Source organism: Myxocyprinus asiaticus, chromosome 5, assembly GCF_019703515.2.
Source record: "Myxocyprinus asiaticus isolate MX2 ecotype Aquarium Trade chromosome 5, UBuf_Myxa_2, whole genome shotgun sequence".
NCBI classification, from domain to species: Eukaryota; Metazoa; Chordata; class Actinopteri; order Cypriniformes; family Catostomidae; genus Myxocyprinus; species Myxocyprinus asiaticus.
This window is the reverse complement of record NC_059348.1, coordinates 37,941,875-37,957,957: the sequence shown is the minus strand read 5'-3', so window position 1 is coordinate 37,957,957 and position 16,083 is coordinate 37,941,875. Positions and strand designations below refer to the sequence as shown.

At 46.4% G+C, this 16,083-nt stretch overlaps 1 protein-coding gene across 4 annotated transcripts in view; it reads right to left on the bottom strand.

Moving 5' to 3' along the window:
- Nucleotides 1-16,083, bottom strand: part of tnr (tenascin R (restrictin, janusin)) — a 252,997-nt gene that overhangs the window by 94,005 nt on the left and 142,909 nt on the right. For all 4 annotated transcript variants that reach the window (XM_051698725.1, XM_051698723.1, XM_051698726.1 and 1 more), the window contains one exon: nucleotides 7,033-7,089. The gene's annotated coding sequence lies outside the window, so the exon portion shown is untranslated. The remainder of the gene's footprint in view (nucleotides 1-7,032; nucleotides 7,090-16,083) is intronic.

Here is a 16,083-nt window from a genome sequence, read left to right as displayed (position 1 = left end):
TTCATCGCTTGGAAGTGGTGACAGATGCAGGTAATCGCAAACACTCAATTTCTGTCTCTCTCTCTCTTTCTCTCTCTCTCTCTCTCTCTCTCTCAAACACACACACACACACACACACACACACACACAAACCAACACACACACACGTTTCTCCAATGACTTGTTAGAAAAATCCCAAGCCATCAGTTCTAATCCTAAAGTGATGTTTTTTTAATTAGTAAGGTAATAACTTATTAGTAGTAAGTAGTTTCATGGACAAGTGCATTTTTTTGTGACAGTCCTTAGTTTTTCCAAATATTTCTTGAACTGCTGTATATAAGCAATATCACACTTGCAATCTTGCTGTATGACCCTAAATTAGCATGGCTGTGATTACTTGTGGCACTTGGCCGAATCACAGCCATGCTGTTGTAGTAGGGTGACCAGATTCCTGCTTGTGGAAAACACGATGGCCCCTCCCAACAAAAATGAAATTGACATATCCTTACCTAGGCGCAGATCAATACGAAGTAGAGGGTGCATCCGCATCTGTAACTGTTTTCACCTAGTACTTTTCACTGGCAGCAATTTTTCTCAGTGTGTTCTTGTCTTTCAAGAGTTTATCGTAAAATGCAGAGCAGTCCAGTCCAAAATTAAGATGTACGAAAAGCATTGCCTTCATGACTGTTACACTGAGTCGAAATTTATCTGGTGTCCATGCTGCATTCATTAATGAGAACACACAATCCACAGATGTCCCAGGCAGGTGTAAAACAAACTCCACAACCTTGGCTAAGACTCAGAAGTTGATGGTCTTGCTCTCCAGCTCACGAAAAATGTCTGTCCATCACTCAGACGTGGCCGTCTTGTTCATGTTCCACTCAGTGATGCGACGAGTGACAATGTTTTTGCGCAAGCCCACTCATCAAAGAGCGTGGTTTCATCAATCAAACTGAGAGCGGGGATTCTGAAGTAGAAGTGTTCGAGGCTGCTCTGAATGTCTTTCCACTCTGGGATGTCTCTCAGTAGGGCCCACTCAAGTTTTTCTGTGTTCTCCAATGAGTGGCTCCAATTTTGGAGGTAATCCACCGATGCTGAATAAAAGTTTCTCACTGCACAAAATAAATCATCCTCTCGCATGTCACCAGCTTCAACAAGGGCATCAAAATGCTTTTTAATCTCAGAGGGTATGAATGATTCCTTCAGCCTGGCCTGCAAGCCTTTTCTCAGGTCATGAATGTGCAAAGGTATGGCTGTGCATATCCACATTCTTTTTTGTATGAACATGCTGCGCGATGTCGGTGCAGCCTCCATGGGCGATGGAAAAGCGAGCTCCACATATCTCACATCTCACTTTACCAGGCTCTGTCTGTGTCTCCTTTTTTAGAAATTTTAACTCTTTTTGAAGATCCTCATTAAATGTGCATGCACGCTTCCTTGACATTTCCAAGGCACAATTTCATCTGTGTGCTCTTTCAAACGGACTCTTCAATCAGTTCACTAACTGGACATCTATTGATAGGGGATTGGGATTGGATAGTTTAATCCAATCATGTACTTCAAATAACACGGTGCGATTTTATTGGTTTTACAAGCCGTATCCTTGGTTACCTTTAATTAGAATTCTCACATGACTGAGAAAGCCGCATAGGCGATAGAGAAATTTTAGGAGAGGGAAAAATGGGACAATACACAATTTTTTCAGAATAAGTCGGGACACTAGAAAAAGTGCTTAAATACGGGACTGTCCCGGGAATAACGGGATGTCTGGCCACCCTATGTCGTGGGGCCATACGGCACTCTTGCTCACTGTATATGTGTGTGTGTGTGTGCGTGTGTGTGTGTGTGTAATATACACAGTATATATATATATAAGATTACATCATGATGGCGCCGCAAATGGCCACCTCGGTGTGGAGCGCTTTTATTATTTTGTTGTTTTTGTTTGTTTGTCCTGTGTTTAGTAATCTTTTTCCAGTCAGTTTTACCAGAGATGAACTGCTGAACATTCGACAGCATATACCAGTCAATTTTTTCCCGGATTTTGAATATTCGGAAGTTTTGTTGGACATTTTAGTCGGATGCGCGGCTGTGTTGTTTAAACGCAGGCGAGGGAGACGAGCAGGCGCGCTGGTCAGGCTGCGCCGGCGCGGATTTTGAACAGCGCTGCTGAGCATTCATCTTGCGAATCTCCGCTCTCTCCCTAACAAAACGGACGAACTACATCTCCTCACCCGCTCAAACAAGGACTTTTCAACCTCTGCTGCCTTGTGCTTCACAGAAACCTGGCTGAGTGAAGCCATTCCGGACAGTGCGTTACATCTGCCGGGCTTTCAGCTGTTCAGAGCGGATCACATCGCGGAGTTAATGGGGAAAACGAGAGGCGGTGGAACATGCTTTTACATCAATGAAAGTTGGTGTACAGATGTAACAATGTTAAAGAGGATGTGCTGTCCTAATTTGGAAGCACTCTTTATTAACTGTAAGCCTTTCTACTCGCTGTGGGAGTTTTCCTCGTTTATTCTGGTGAGTGTGTATATTGCGCCAAACACGTGTTTGAATGCCGCGCTGCAACAGCTGGCTGATCAAATCACAGACATGGAACAACAATACCCTGACTCAGTTATTATTATTCTTGGGGATTTTAACAAAGCAAACCTCACATGTGAACTGCCCAAATACAAACAGCACATTACATGCCCAACCAGAGACAGAAATATACTGGATCACTGCTACACAACAATAAAGGATGCATATCGCTCTGTTCCTAGAGCAGCTTTGGGAATATCTGATCACTGTCTGGTTCATCTTCTTCCAACCTACAGACAGAAATTAAAATCTGCTAAGCCTGTAGTAAGGACTGTAAAGATATGGACCAATGAAGCAAAGCTGGAACTACAAGCCTGCTTTGACTGCACTGATTGGAGTGTTTTTGAAGCTGCAGACACCAGTCTGGACGAGCTCACAGATACTGTAACATTATATATCAGTTTCTGTGAGGATATGTGAATTCCTACTAGGATTTATTTAACATTTAACAATGACAAACCATGGTTTACAGCAGAACTCAGGCAGCTTCGTCAGGCCAAAGAGGATGCTTACAGAGTTGGGGATAAAGTCTTGTACAATCAGGCCATGAACACACTGAATAATGGAATCAGAGTGGCTAAAAGAAGATACTCTGAGAAGCTGAAAAACAAGTTTTCAGCTAAAGACCCTGCATCGGTGTGGAGTGGAAAGAAATAACTTAGGAATTACAGGACTCCTGCCCCTAACCCTGTGGTGGACCAACAACTGGCTGACGACCTGAATGTGTTCTACTGTAGATTTGAAAGGCCCAATCTCACAGCCCACACCCACTCTGACCTTCACTTCACACAAACACCAACACCTCGTGCAACCCCCCTCCTGCTACTCAAGCTGCACTTAAGATCTGTGAAGATGATGTGTGCCGTGTCTTTCGAAAACAAAGGATAAGGAAAGCACAGGGCCCAGATGGCATTTCACCTGCATGTCTTAGATCCTGTGCTAACCAGCTGGCCCCCATCTTCACACAGATCTTCAATAGATCACGAGCAGTGTGAGGTCCCATGCTGCTTCAAACGTTCCACTATCATCCCCATTCCAAAGAAACCAAAAATCACAGGACTTAATGACTACAGACCTGTCGCCCTGATGTCTATGGTCATGAAGTCATTTGAGAGACTGGTGTTGGCCCACCTGAAGGACATCACTGGACCTTTTCTAGATCCCCTTCAATTTGCTTATTGATCAAACAGGTCTGTGGATGATGCAGTCAACATGGAATTGCATCATATCCTGCAACATCTGGACAGACCAGGGACATATGCAAGGATCCTTTTTGTGGACTTCAGTTCGGCTTTCAACACCATCATCCCAGCTATTCTCTGGACTAAATTACACCAACTCTCTGTTCCCACGTCTATCTGTCAGTGGATTACCAGCTTTCTGACAGACAGGCAGCAGCTTGTGAGACAGGGGAAATTCACTTCCAGCACCTGTACAATCAGCACTGGTGCCCCCCAGGGATGTGTGCTCTCCCCACTACTCTTCTCCCTCTACACCAACAACTGCATCGCCAAGGACCCCTCTGTCAAGCTCCTGAAGTTTGCAGACAACACCACTGTCATCGATCTCATCCGAGATGATGATGAGTCTGCATACAGAAGGGAGGTTAAACAGCTGGCTGTCTGGTGCAGTCAAAACAACCTTGAGCTGAACATGCTCAAAACGGTGGAGATGATTGTGGACTTTATGAGGAACATCTCAACAATGTTCCCCCTCACCATTCTAAACAGCACTGTGGCAGCAGTGGAGTCATTCAGGTTCCTGGGCACTACCATCTCACAGGACCTGAAGTGGGAGACCCACATTGACTCCATTGTGAAAAAGGCCCAGCAGAGTTTGTATTTCCTTCACCAGTTGAGGAAGTTCAACCTGCCACAGGCGCTGCTGATACAGTTCTACTCAGCAGTCATTGAGTCTGTCCTCTGCACTTCTATAACTGTCTGGTTTGGTTTAGCTATGAAATCGGATATCAGAAGACTACAAAGAACAGTTCGGACTGCTGAGAGGATTTTTGGTTGCCCCCTGCCCTCCCTTCAAGAACTATACACTTCCAGATTGAGGAAAGTGGCTGGAAAAATCACTCTGGACCCCACTCACCCTGCCCACTACCTTTTTGAACTGTTGCCTTCTGGCCGACACTTCAGAGCTCTGAGCACCAGTGCCGTCAGACACAGGAACAGTTTTTTCCCCCAGGCTAGCCATCTCATGAACAGTTAAAACTGCCTCTTTGAGCAATAATTAATGTGCAATACACAGCTTAGTCTTTTTATATTATCCAACACATCCTACCTCTTCTGCCATTACATTCCCTTGCACTGTATATAACCAATTTGTATTTAGATTTGCACTACGTATGTGTGTGTGTGTGTATGTATGTATGTATGTATATATATATATATATATATATATATATTCATATATATGTATATGTGTATATATGTGTATATATGTATGTATATGTATGTATATATATTCATATATATGTATATGTGTATATATGTGTGTATATATATATTGTCTATTGTGTATTCTTTATATACTTATTTCTTTACAATATTTATCTATTTTTTATTCAATTTTAATTATTTTTTAAAAGTCTTGTTGCTGTTTTTGTATTGTTGTGTACTGGAAGCTCCTGTCACCAAAACAAATTCCTTGTATGTGTAAGCATACTTGGCAATAAAGCTCATTCTGATTCTGATATATACTGTATACTTGTATTCCAGTAAAAAAAATATCTAAACATTCTAAAACATACATTTTTAAGATACATTTACTTGGCAAAATGGCATAAGGTATTTTGTCGATGTCAGAGAAATCTAGCAAACTGTGGTAACGTTTATGCTTAAAAACTATTTGCCATTTGCCAGCATATTATATCTCTTTATGTTGTGATCTGCATAATTAGATGAACATTCTCCTCCCTAACCTTCGTTCAGGACTCCTTAAAGATTAAAAAGTTTATTCTTAGACCTCTCAGACTGACTAACTAATCAACAAGCATAGGCAGCATATAGTTCTCAGTGTCACTCTAAAGTGCGCTCTTATCTCAAGAGATCTGTAAACTGGTATCTCTCTTAATTCAAGCCATGCTAATGGCTCATTAATATGAGAGTCATGGGGCTGTCAAAGACACCACGCAGCACAGAGCTAAAGGACACTAATCCCCATTGATTAGAATTTCCAGATCAAAGGCTTCCAGAGCTGTCACTTCACCTCTATTCTCCCGCTACCCACTGGCGTCGCAATTAGGGGCCCTCTCAGCATTTCATTAAGATGTTAAAAATACCAAGTTGCCTCCCCCTCTAGGGACCAAGTCACTGAGACACATACCAAAACCCTAATTTGCCATTGAGAGAGAACTGTGGCATCTCCCTTAACATTTCAATCAGGTGGTAAGCCCGCCCTTGCCTGTAACTCACAAAAGCAAATGCTGAGTCCACGGTTGCTCCTGGACTCTATTTCGCATGCAATGTGTGATAATGAGTTCATATTCTAGCAGGGAAGAAAAAGTACATTTAATTAGCAACAGAAAAAGGCTGTTTTTTTTTTTGTTTTTTTTTTGTTTTTTTTGCCTGAGATGGAAAAGACTCTTGTCCAAAAGGGTGACCTTAAGTAGGGATCAGCAGCAGTCTTTAGGTGAGGGGAAATTCCTGTCTCATGACAGAGGCAACAATGTAGTGACCTTTTGCCTGAATCATGAACATTTCCTAGTCATTCCATTCTCTCATCAGAAGTAATATTCTTGGTTCAAAACAATTTGAGCTCAACTGACATCATTTGTGGTATAATAAAAATAAATTTCAACCTGCCCTTCCTTTTCTTTAAAAAGAGCAAAACCCTAGTTTGCAGTGAGGCACTTACAATGGAAGTGAAAGGGACTATCTTTAAATGTAACAGTACTTACTGTTTCAAAAGTATAGCTACAAGTCATAAACAATCTGCATGTTAACATGATTTAGTGTGATACAATTGCTTACTAACATTTTCTGTGTAAAGTTAAATCGTACAGTATTTTATAACTTCGTTGCCATGGTGATATAATGCTCTAAACCATAAAATGACCATTAAAAACAACTATTTAAGATCAAATAATACACAAGTTTTAACAGAAGACTTAAAGTAACTGTTTTTTTATAAAATTATCAGCTTCACATTTCTGCCTTTAAACCCTTCAAAATTAGGCCCCATTCACTTCCATTGTAAGTGTCTCACTGTATCCTCAATTTTTCCTTCTTTTTTAAAAAAAGAAAAGGAGGGACAAGTTATTCTAAATGATTTTCTGTGGTATCAACATCATGCCACATATGCTGTCTATTGAGCTTAACTTGTATTTAACTTGTAAAATACAACTTGTTAACTTGTATTTAAAATTTCTTTAGACACAACCTAAGTAGGTTTACAATGTACTGCTAGGAGACAAAGAGCTGCCTAGCTGTTATCACAAACAGAGTCTTATCTTACCTTAAGTGCCAGTGCTGATGCTTGTCCTGTCTCACCACACAGAGGGATAACCTGCACCTGGGAGAAAGAGGAAGCACATCACTGAAGGAGCCATAAATATGAATGCATGCACACTGCCAGCATGCATTCACAAATTTACATGTGCATATCAAACACATTCCTGAAACAATCATATGCTATGGAGCCTTTCTACTGTTCATTTTGATCATAGGGGGTTTTCTTATCACAGTGTGGCCCTAATCTTCCCATTTCCTCCTAAGGTAGAGGTTGCTGTTTACCTTGAGCCAAGATTAAGACAATTTTTCTCTGGCTTTAGTTGTCAGCATTGAGGTTGTACAAATGTGAAGAATTGTTTTTTTTTTTTATTTCATTTTCCTTCTGACCTTAGCATGATGTCATAACAGGCATGGCTTCAGGGTAGACTGGGGCTTAACACACTGTTATGAAGGGATGTAAATTAGTGCAAGCTTCCTGTCACACAGTTCTGCCAATATGCATGTCGATACTGGTCGCATTGAATAAGCAGACTGCACGGATGTGTAAGGACACATACCATGTCTGAATGGATTCGATTTTTTCCCACTAAAATTTACTAAAGGGACTTGTGTAATGTATAAATAAATAAATAAATAAATGAATAATGGGAGGAAAATAATAAAATTCTATAAATAAAATAGCTCTTTTCCCTCAAAGGGAAGCAAAATTACTGAGACCTTTTGGGAAGAGCAAGTAAGCAAACCTTTCAAAATGTAAATCATTTTCCAGAGAGAAGAAAACGCAGGAGGCTGGTCGAACAAAAATAGTGCTGTGCAGGCACAAAAAAAAAAAAAAAAAAAAGAGGATCCATCAACTGAATACATAAATAAAAAGAGCACAGGTCAAAACAAATAAGCTCAATTCATTCCACAGTCCACAAAACAATCTCTGTGTACCTACAATGTTCCAGCTTCGACAGACTTTGCTGCTTATTTTCTGGAATAATGGGCTCACCTTTCATCACTGCTCGCAACCTGTGAAGTGCTACAATAAGCAGCATGGCTAGTTCGCTTGCTGTTACATTTTGATTGCCTTGCTCCAGATAATAACTTGAAAAATTCATGAAGGACCAATATGAAACTTTTGCTTTCACTTTTTGCCAACCACACTTTTCCTTCAATATTCCAGGAGTAGTGGAACATTTTGAACAGGGTAACCATTGAGAAAATTCCTCGGGTTTTCCTATATGAATCAAGGGCCTCAATGTTTGAAATAGCCAGGGAGCGAATTATGAAGGGTTTTGGGGGGAATTAAGACTGTAACCCGTAGAAGGATTTCAAACAAAAGATTTGGGGGTACATTTATGTAGGCTAATTGTTATTATTCTGGAAGTCCTGGCTAACATTTTTAATTTGACATGTTGCTTAATGTTCTTAAACAACGTTACCACTGTTCCCTCTAAGCTGCATGCATACACAGCCGTGCACTTCTCCTGTTGCTTCCATGCAAACAGAAGAAAAAAAATATATGCGTGTCAAAATATCAGATCTGTGCATTAGACATTGCAGTGTAAATGCCCAAATGCAGCCTAACAGATCTGCCGCTGTCTCTATAATGTTGTTAATATTAATCAAACAACAATATTGATAAGGAAGCCACTGACTGCTCTTTATTTATTTGTTATTATTAGCCTACTATGTTCTTAGTTTACTTACCTAAATAATTAAAAATCATGAAGCAGTGTTTACTACTTCTTGTTAATTAAAGGAGTGTGTTCAACAGCATAATAGCATATTATTCATTTTTACTGTGATATTGAATTTCAAATATCAAGAAATGTGAAATTTCACTGGTATTGGTGCCAACTAAAAATTTGTTATATATATATATGTATTCAGTAAAGTCAGATTACAAGTTAGTCAGTGCGCACATTTTGACCTGGCATCAAATGGATGCTCATTAACAAAAGTCAAATTAGCTTGATGGGGTAACTATAGCAACAGATGGCAGCACAATCGCTTTCTGTTATGATCAGTATGGACAAAACACAAATACTGACATTATCACTATATCTCTACATATCACATGGTATAACACAAAAAAGTTTAGTGTTTTGTTTAAAAAGATTTTATTTAAGATTTCAAATTTTAAATTTGAGACAGACTGCACCCTGAATATTGCCTTTTAAAAACATAACCCGATATATGGTACATTAGCATTACGGACTATATATATATATATATATATAAGAACAGTGGGCTGCTTCACTGCTCAGGACAAAGCAGGGACTTACGCACAACTATCACAAAACATACAGTCACTGATCATCGAGGAAGCAACACAAAATATTAAGAACCAAGGGGATGTGAACTTTTGAACAGGATAATTTGTGTAAATTAATTTATTATTTGTCTTGTGGAATATACAGTATGTAAATATGAATATAGAGTTATGCCAAATAAACTAAAAACAAAGTGCAATTTTTTTATGATCTTGCAGTTCTGCAAGGGGGATGCAAACATATGCATTCAACTGTATTTAGTTTCCTGTACTGGCACTACTGTATGACAGTCTGAGAAACATTACAATGAGGGATAACCATTCACTCCTTATGGCACCAGTTCTCTGTGAATCAGTGCCGACTCGCTGTAATTTGCTATCTTTCGGAGATCCCATTTCTGATGTGTTGATGCAGCTGATAGATTCCCATACCGTAACCATTTATCACCTGTCACTGGAAATGTAACCTCCGTTCCCTGATGGAGGGAACGAGACATTGTGTCGATGTAGTGACACTAGGGGTCACTCTTGGGAGCCCGAAACACCTCTGGTCTTTGAAAAAAGGCAAATGGGAATTGGCGAGTGGTATTTGCATACCTCTCCCCCGAACATACGGGTATAAAAGGAGCTAGTATGCAACCACTCATTCAGGTTTTGTGCTGAGGAGCCGAGACAAGGTCCCGGCCATTTCAGCGGGTAGTCCAGCATTGTGGCAGGAGGGACACAACGTCTCGTTCCCTCCATCAGGGAACGGAGGTTACAAAAGTAACCAGGACGTTCCCTATCTGTCACTCACTCAACGTTGTGTCAATGTAGTGACACTAGGGGTCCCTATACGAAATGCCACAACTAGCTGAACTGTGTTATGTGAACTGGCGGTGCGAGACGGGCAGACCACTGTGTGCCTCATAGCCAGCGCACAAGGCCGACACGTAACCTCCCCCAACACTGTTATGAGCGTCGAACGGCCCTTCGGGGACAAGTCAACTGCCCAAAAGATAGGGACAGGCTGGCCTAGTCGTGGCCTCTTATCCTCTTTTTTCTGTCCCCAAAAAAAGAGTGAAATTTGTTAACCAACTGGGGTCACCAGTGTTGATGTCGGGGAGGGGGGGTGTCACTGCTAAGGGAAAGACACCGCGGAGACCACACCCCACCCAGAGAGAGGGGGAGGGGGGGTATTTTGAGTGGAAATACATCACATGGTCTTGCCAAGCCTTGTCAGAAGTATGTCATGTGGAGAAGTCCCATGGTAGGTCCTACCCAATGGGGGAGGAGTTTCTACAAACATGGTGACTGGGTCAGAGGGGCCTCTGCTCAAGGAAGATGCAGTTTACCAACAGAGAAATGATTTAGCGGAAGATATACGTTGCATGGGGTCACCTATGGGGAACCAACACATGCGGAGCACCCACCCCAGTACAGGGCTTAGTTAGCACATGTACTGAGCCGGCAGCGAGTTTCTCTGCAAACTCGTCTGCCACAGGGCTCGGAGGAAGTCATCCAGGGAACACACCTCATGAACACTACTGGGAGTCAACAGCGCACGTCTTCAGCTCAGGGGAGGTGAAAGGCGCTACGTGCAAGTGATACACCTGGCCAGCTGTCCTGGACTTACCTGCTAGTGCCTGCCACTACACGGGATGAAACCGGCTCAACCCGGAGATTGTAGAACCTCGCAAAGGTGTTGGGTGTTGCCCAGCCCGCTGCTCTGCAAATGTCTGTTAGAGAGGCGCCACTGGTCAAGGCCCAGGAGGCCGCCACACTCCTGGTAGAATGGGCTCGTAGCCCTACAGAGGGCGGCACGTCCTGAGCGTGATATGCCATTGCTATGGCGTCAGAGACCCAGTGGGTGATCCTCTGCTTGGAGACAGTGCTTCCTTTCCGCTGTCCACAAAAGCAGACAAAGAGCTGCTCAGAGACACTAAAGCTCTGCGTGCGATCCAAATAGATGCGTAAAGCGCACACTGGACACAGCAACGTCAGGGCTGGGTCTGCCTCCTCCTTGGGCAGCAATTGCAGGTTCACCACCTGATCCCTAAAAGGGGTTGTGGGAACCTTGGGCACATAACCCGGTCGGGGTCTCAGGATCACGTGAGAGTAGCCCGGACCGAACTCCAGGCACGTTTCGCTGACAGAGAACGCTTGCAGGTCTCCTACCCTCTTGATGGAAGTGAGCGCAGTCAGGAGGGCAGTCTTCAAAGAGAGTGCCTTAAGCTCAGATGACTGCAAGGGCTCAAAGGGGGCTCTCCGTAGAACCTGAAGAACTACCAAGAGGTCCCATAAGGGAACGAGGCATGGTCTGAAGGGATTCAACCTCCTGGCACCTCTCAGGAACCTGATGATCAGGTCGTGCTTCCCTAAGGACTTACTGTCCACTGTGTTGTGGTGTGCCGCTATAGCGGATACATACACCTTCAAGGTGGAGGGGGACAGCCGCCCTTCTAACCTCTCCTGCAGGAAGGAAAGCACCGATCCGACTGCGCATCTCTGGGGGTCTTTGCGTCGTGAAGAACACCACTTAGCGAACAGACGCCACTTCAAGGCATACAGGGCCTCATAGAGGGAACCCTAGCCTGAGTGATCGTGTCTACCACCGCGGGTGGTAGGCCACTTAAGTCTTCCATGTCCAGTCCAGGGGCCAGACATGGAGATTCCAGAGGTCTGGTCAGATGGTGCCCCATCCCTGAGAAAGAAGGTCATCCCTCAGGGGAATTCGCTGGGGGGGGGGGCTGTCATGAGGAGCCAGTAGGGTGCTACTAGGACAACCTGCTCCTCATCCTCCCTGACATTACACAGGGTCTGTGCAAGTAGGTTCACTGGGGGAAAAGCATATTTGCATAGTCCAAGGGACCAGCTGTGTGCCAGCGCGCCTATACCGAGAGGTGCCTCAGTCAGGGTGTACCAGAGCGGGCAGTGGGATGATTCTCGGGAAGTGAACAGGTCTACCTGTGCCTGCCTGAATCGACTCCAAATCAGCTGGACCACCTGAGGATGGAGTCTCCACTCTCCCCTGAGGATAACCTTTCGTGACAGCGCATCCGCTGCAGTGTTGAGGTCAGCCGGGATGTGAGTGGCTCGCAGCGACTTGAGGTGCTGCTGACTCCAGAGGAGGAGACGGTGGGCGAGTTCTGACATACAACGGGAGCGTAAACTGCCTTGACGGTTGATGTATGCCACTGTTGCCGTGTTGTCTGTACAAACTAATACATGCTTGCCCTGGATCAACGGCCGAAACCTCCGCAGGGCGAGCAGAATTGCCAACAACTCAAGGCAGTTGATGTGCCAACGTAGCCGCAGGCCCATCCAGGAGCTGGCAGCTGCATGTCCGTTGCATACAGCGCCCCAGCCCATTTTGGAGGCGTCTGTCATAACCACGACGCACCTGGAGACCTGCTCTAGGGTAACGCCTGCCCATAGAAATGTGAGATCGGTCCAAGGGCTGAAGAGGCGGTGACAGACCGGCATGATGGCCACGTGATGTGTCCCACTGTGCCATGCCCATCTCTGGACTCGAGTCTGGAGTCAGTGCTGAAGCGGTCTCATATGCATCAACCCGAGCGGAGTGGCCACCGCTTAGGATGCCAGATGCCCTAGGAGCCTCTGAAACAGTTAAAGTGGAACCGCTGTCTTCTGCCTCAACGTCTTCAAACAGGTCAGCACCAACTGTGCGTGCTCATTCTTGAGGCACGCCGTCATTGAGACTGAGTCCAACTCCAAGCCGAGAAAAAGATGCTCTGAACCCGGAGAAACTTGCTATTTTCCCAGTTGACCCAAAGCCTTAGTCGGCCGAGGTGCGAGAGCACCAGGTCCCTGTGCGCACACAACACATCACGAGAGTGAGCTAGGATTAGCCAGTCATCGAGATAGTTGAGGATGAGAATGCCCACTTCCCTTAATGGGGCAAGGGCTGCCTCTGCTACCTTTGTGAAGATGCAAGGGGACAAGGATAGGCCGAAAGGGAGGACCTTATACTGATACGCCCGATCCTCGAATGCAAACTGCAGGAAGGGTCTGTGTCGAGGTAGAATCGAGACATGGAAGTACGCGTCCTTCAGGTCAACCGCCACGAACCAACCTTGATGCCGGACGCTCGCCAAAATGCTTTTTGCGTCAGCATCTTGAACAGGAGTCTGTGTGAGGCCCGGTTCAGTACTTGTAGGTCCAAGATTGGCCACAACCCACCGCCTTTCTTTGGCACAATGAAGTAAGGGCTGTAGAACCCTTTCCTCATCTCAGCTGGAGGGACAGTCTCTATCGCACCCTTGCGCAGAAGGGTTGCGATCTCCGCACGTAGGGTGGCGGCGTTCTCGCCCTGCACCGAGGTGAAGCGGACGCTGCTGAACCGGGGCGGGCACCTGGTGAACTGAATCACTTAGCTGAGTCAGATGGTCGTGGCCAGCCACCACGACAGGTTGGAAAGCGCTAACCACACGTCCAAGCTCCGGGCAAGGGGCACTAAGGGGACAATCGCATCTGACATACCTGGGGGCAGGGCCTCACGGCGGGCGGAGCAGGAAACGCCACATCGAGGAGCCTTGCTTCATCCCGAAGTGGCTGCGCTGAAGGGAACCTTGCTCTGTGTACCCGACATAGGACGGGTCAGCGACTGAGGAGAAGGGCCTTTTAGGCCATCCTTGAGACTCATCACAACCGGTTGGCCGGGGTTGTAGGTGTGGTGCTGCTGGGTGCGCGAAGGTGGGGGGGCTGCGTTCACAGGTCCCTGGCTGCAAGTGTCCAGTGTCTGGTCGCCGTGATAACGGCGGTCGTAAACATTGATTATGTGACCCAAGGAGTGAGGAAACCGCTCTTTTTTTGAAAATGTGGGTACAGCACAAAACAAAAGGAAACATAGGATTTACCTCCTGGCCCTCCACCAGGGGATAGAGTTGCCTGGTTACCAGCTCCATGGTAGCAGCGGACATCTCCCTCCCTGGGCCATCCATCTCAGGGGCGCTTAGGAGCCTTCCGGGTCCTTGCGCCAGGTCGTGAGGCGGGGGGCGTCAGCTTCCTGTGGGGGGCTCTACACTGAGCCCGAGAACTGGGCTCGTGCTTTGGCGAAGCCACCTGGGTTTTCGCCGCCGCAGGGGGACGCCCTCGGTGAGCAGACGGGCTATGGTATCTTGAGCCGCACTGGGGCAAGATGTGCTGTATCGCCTCCGTCTGCTTTTTCACTGCCGAGAACTGCTGGGCAAAGTCCTCGATGGTGTCACCAAATAGGCCGATCTGGGAGATGGGAGCGTTGAGAAAGTGAACCTTGTCGGCGTCCCTCATCTCGACCAGATTCAGCCACAGGTGGTGCTCCTGGACCACCAAGGTGGACTACGCCTGCACGAGTGCTCGTGCCATGATCTTCGTCGCCTGGAGGGCGAGGTTGGTCGCTAAGCGCAGCTCCTGCATCACATCGGGATCAGGACTACCCACGTGCAGCTCTTTCAGTGCCTTGGCCTGGTGTACTTGCAGGAGGGCCATGGCATGCAGGGTGGAGGCGGCCTGTCCAGCAGCACTGTAGGCTTTAGATGCCAGAGATGACGTAGACCTACAGGCCCTGGAGGGGAGCGCCAGATGATCCCGCCAGGTGGTGGCATTTTGTGGGCAGAGATGCACCGCAACCGCCTTATCCACCTGAGGGATCTCCGTGTACCTGTGGGCCACCCCGCCATCGAGGGTAGCGAGAGCGGATGAACTGGGAAGTCGGGTTCAGGCAGAAAAAGGTGCCTTCCACGACCTCGTCAGTTCGTCATGCACTTCCGGGAAGAAAGGGACCGGGGTTGGGGGGGGGGGCACGGCTGTGAGTGGTGCCCCAAGCCCAGGAACCAGTCATCTAGCCGTGAGGGCTCAGGGGAGGCTGGAGGGTTCCAGTCCAACCCGACACTAGTGGCGGCCTGGGCAAGCATGGCGGTCAGCTCCACGTTGGCTTCAGACTGGGTGGGCAGACCCGAAGGTGGCAGCCCAGTCAAGTCCTCGGCGTCTGACATCGCCAGTACGCTCTCCAATGCAGCAATTGAGGACTCATCCTGCTCATGAGCCCCGAAAGAGATGTTAAGCTGGCCGCAAGGCAAGCTGGTCTCATCTCAGAACTCAACGGGGGCAGACGAGCATACTGGGGAATGGGAGGTCCACGGGGAATTACCCAGTGAGACCGCGCCCATTGAAATCCCCAAATCGCCTCCAGCGCCAGCCGGGTTGGCCTCGTACCCGTAGGTAGAAGGCGCAGTGTGGGGGGCAGCTGGAGTGGCTTTTCCCCAGAGGAAGGAAAGCCACGACCACAACGTTGCCATGGTCATGTTCTCGCAATGAGAACACGAACCATCCATAAATGCTGCCTCAGTGTGATCGCGGCCCAGACACATGAGGCAGTGCCCGTGGCCGTCGAAGGTGGAGAGATAACGACCGCATCCAGGAATCACACAAAGATGGAAAGGCATCTTTAAAAAGACGTTCACGTTAATGTGTTGCTCTGATAGAGGAAAATATACTCTTTGCAGAAATATATACTCTCTTAGTAGCACTGTCGAAGCGCCCAGGGGCGTAGTCTGCACTAAGCGTGCAGAAGGAGAGAAAGCCACTGGAATGCACCGTATATCCAACAGCATACACTTCTTTCTGAGGTGAATGGACCGGCAGTGGAATTCAGCTCGCTGACACACAACCGCTCGGCTCCTGAATGAGTGGTTGTGAGCCAGCTCCTTTTATACCCGTATGTCCGGGAGAGTGGCATGCAAATTCCACTCACCAATTCTCATTGGCCTTTTCTCAAAGATTAAACGTGTTTGGGGCTCCCAAGAGTGACCCCTA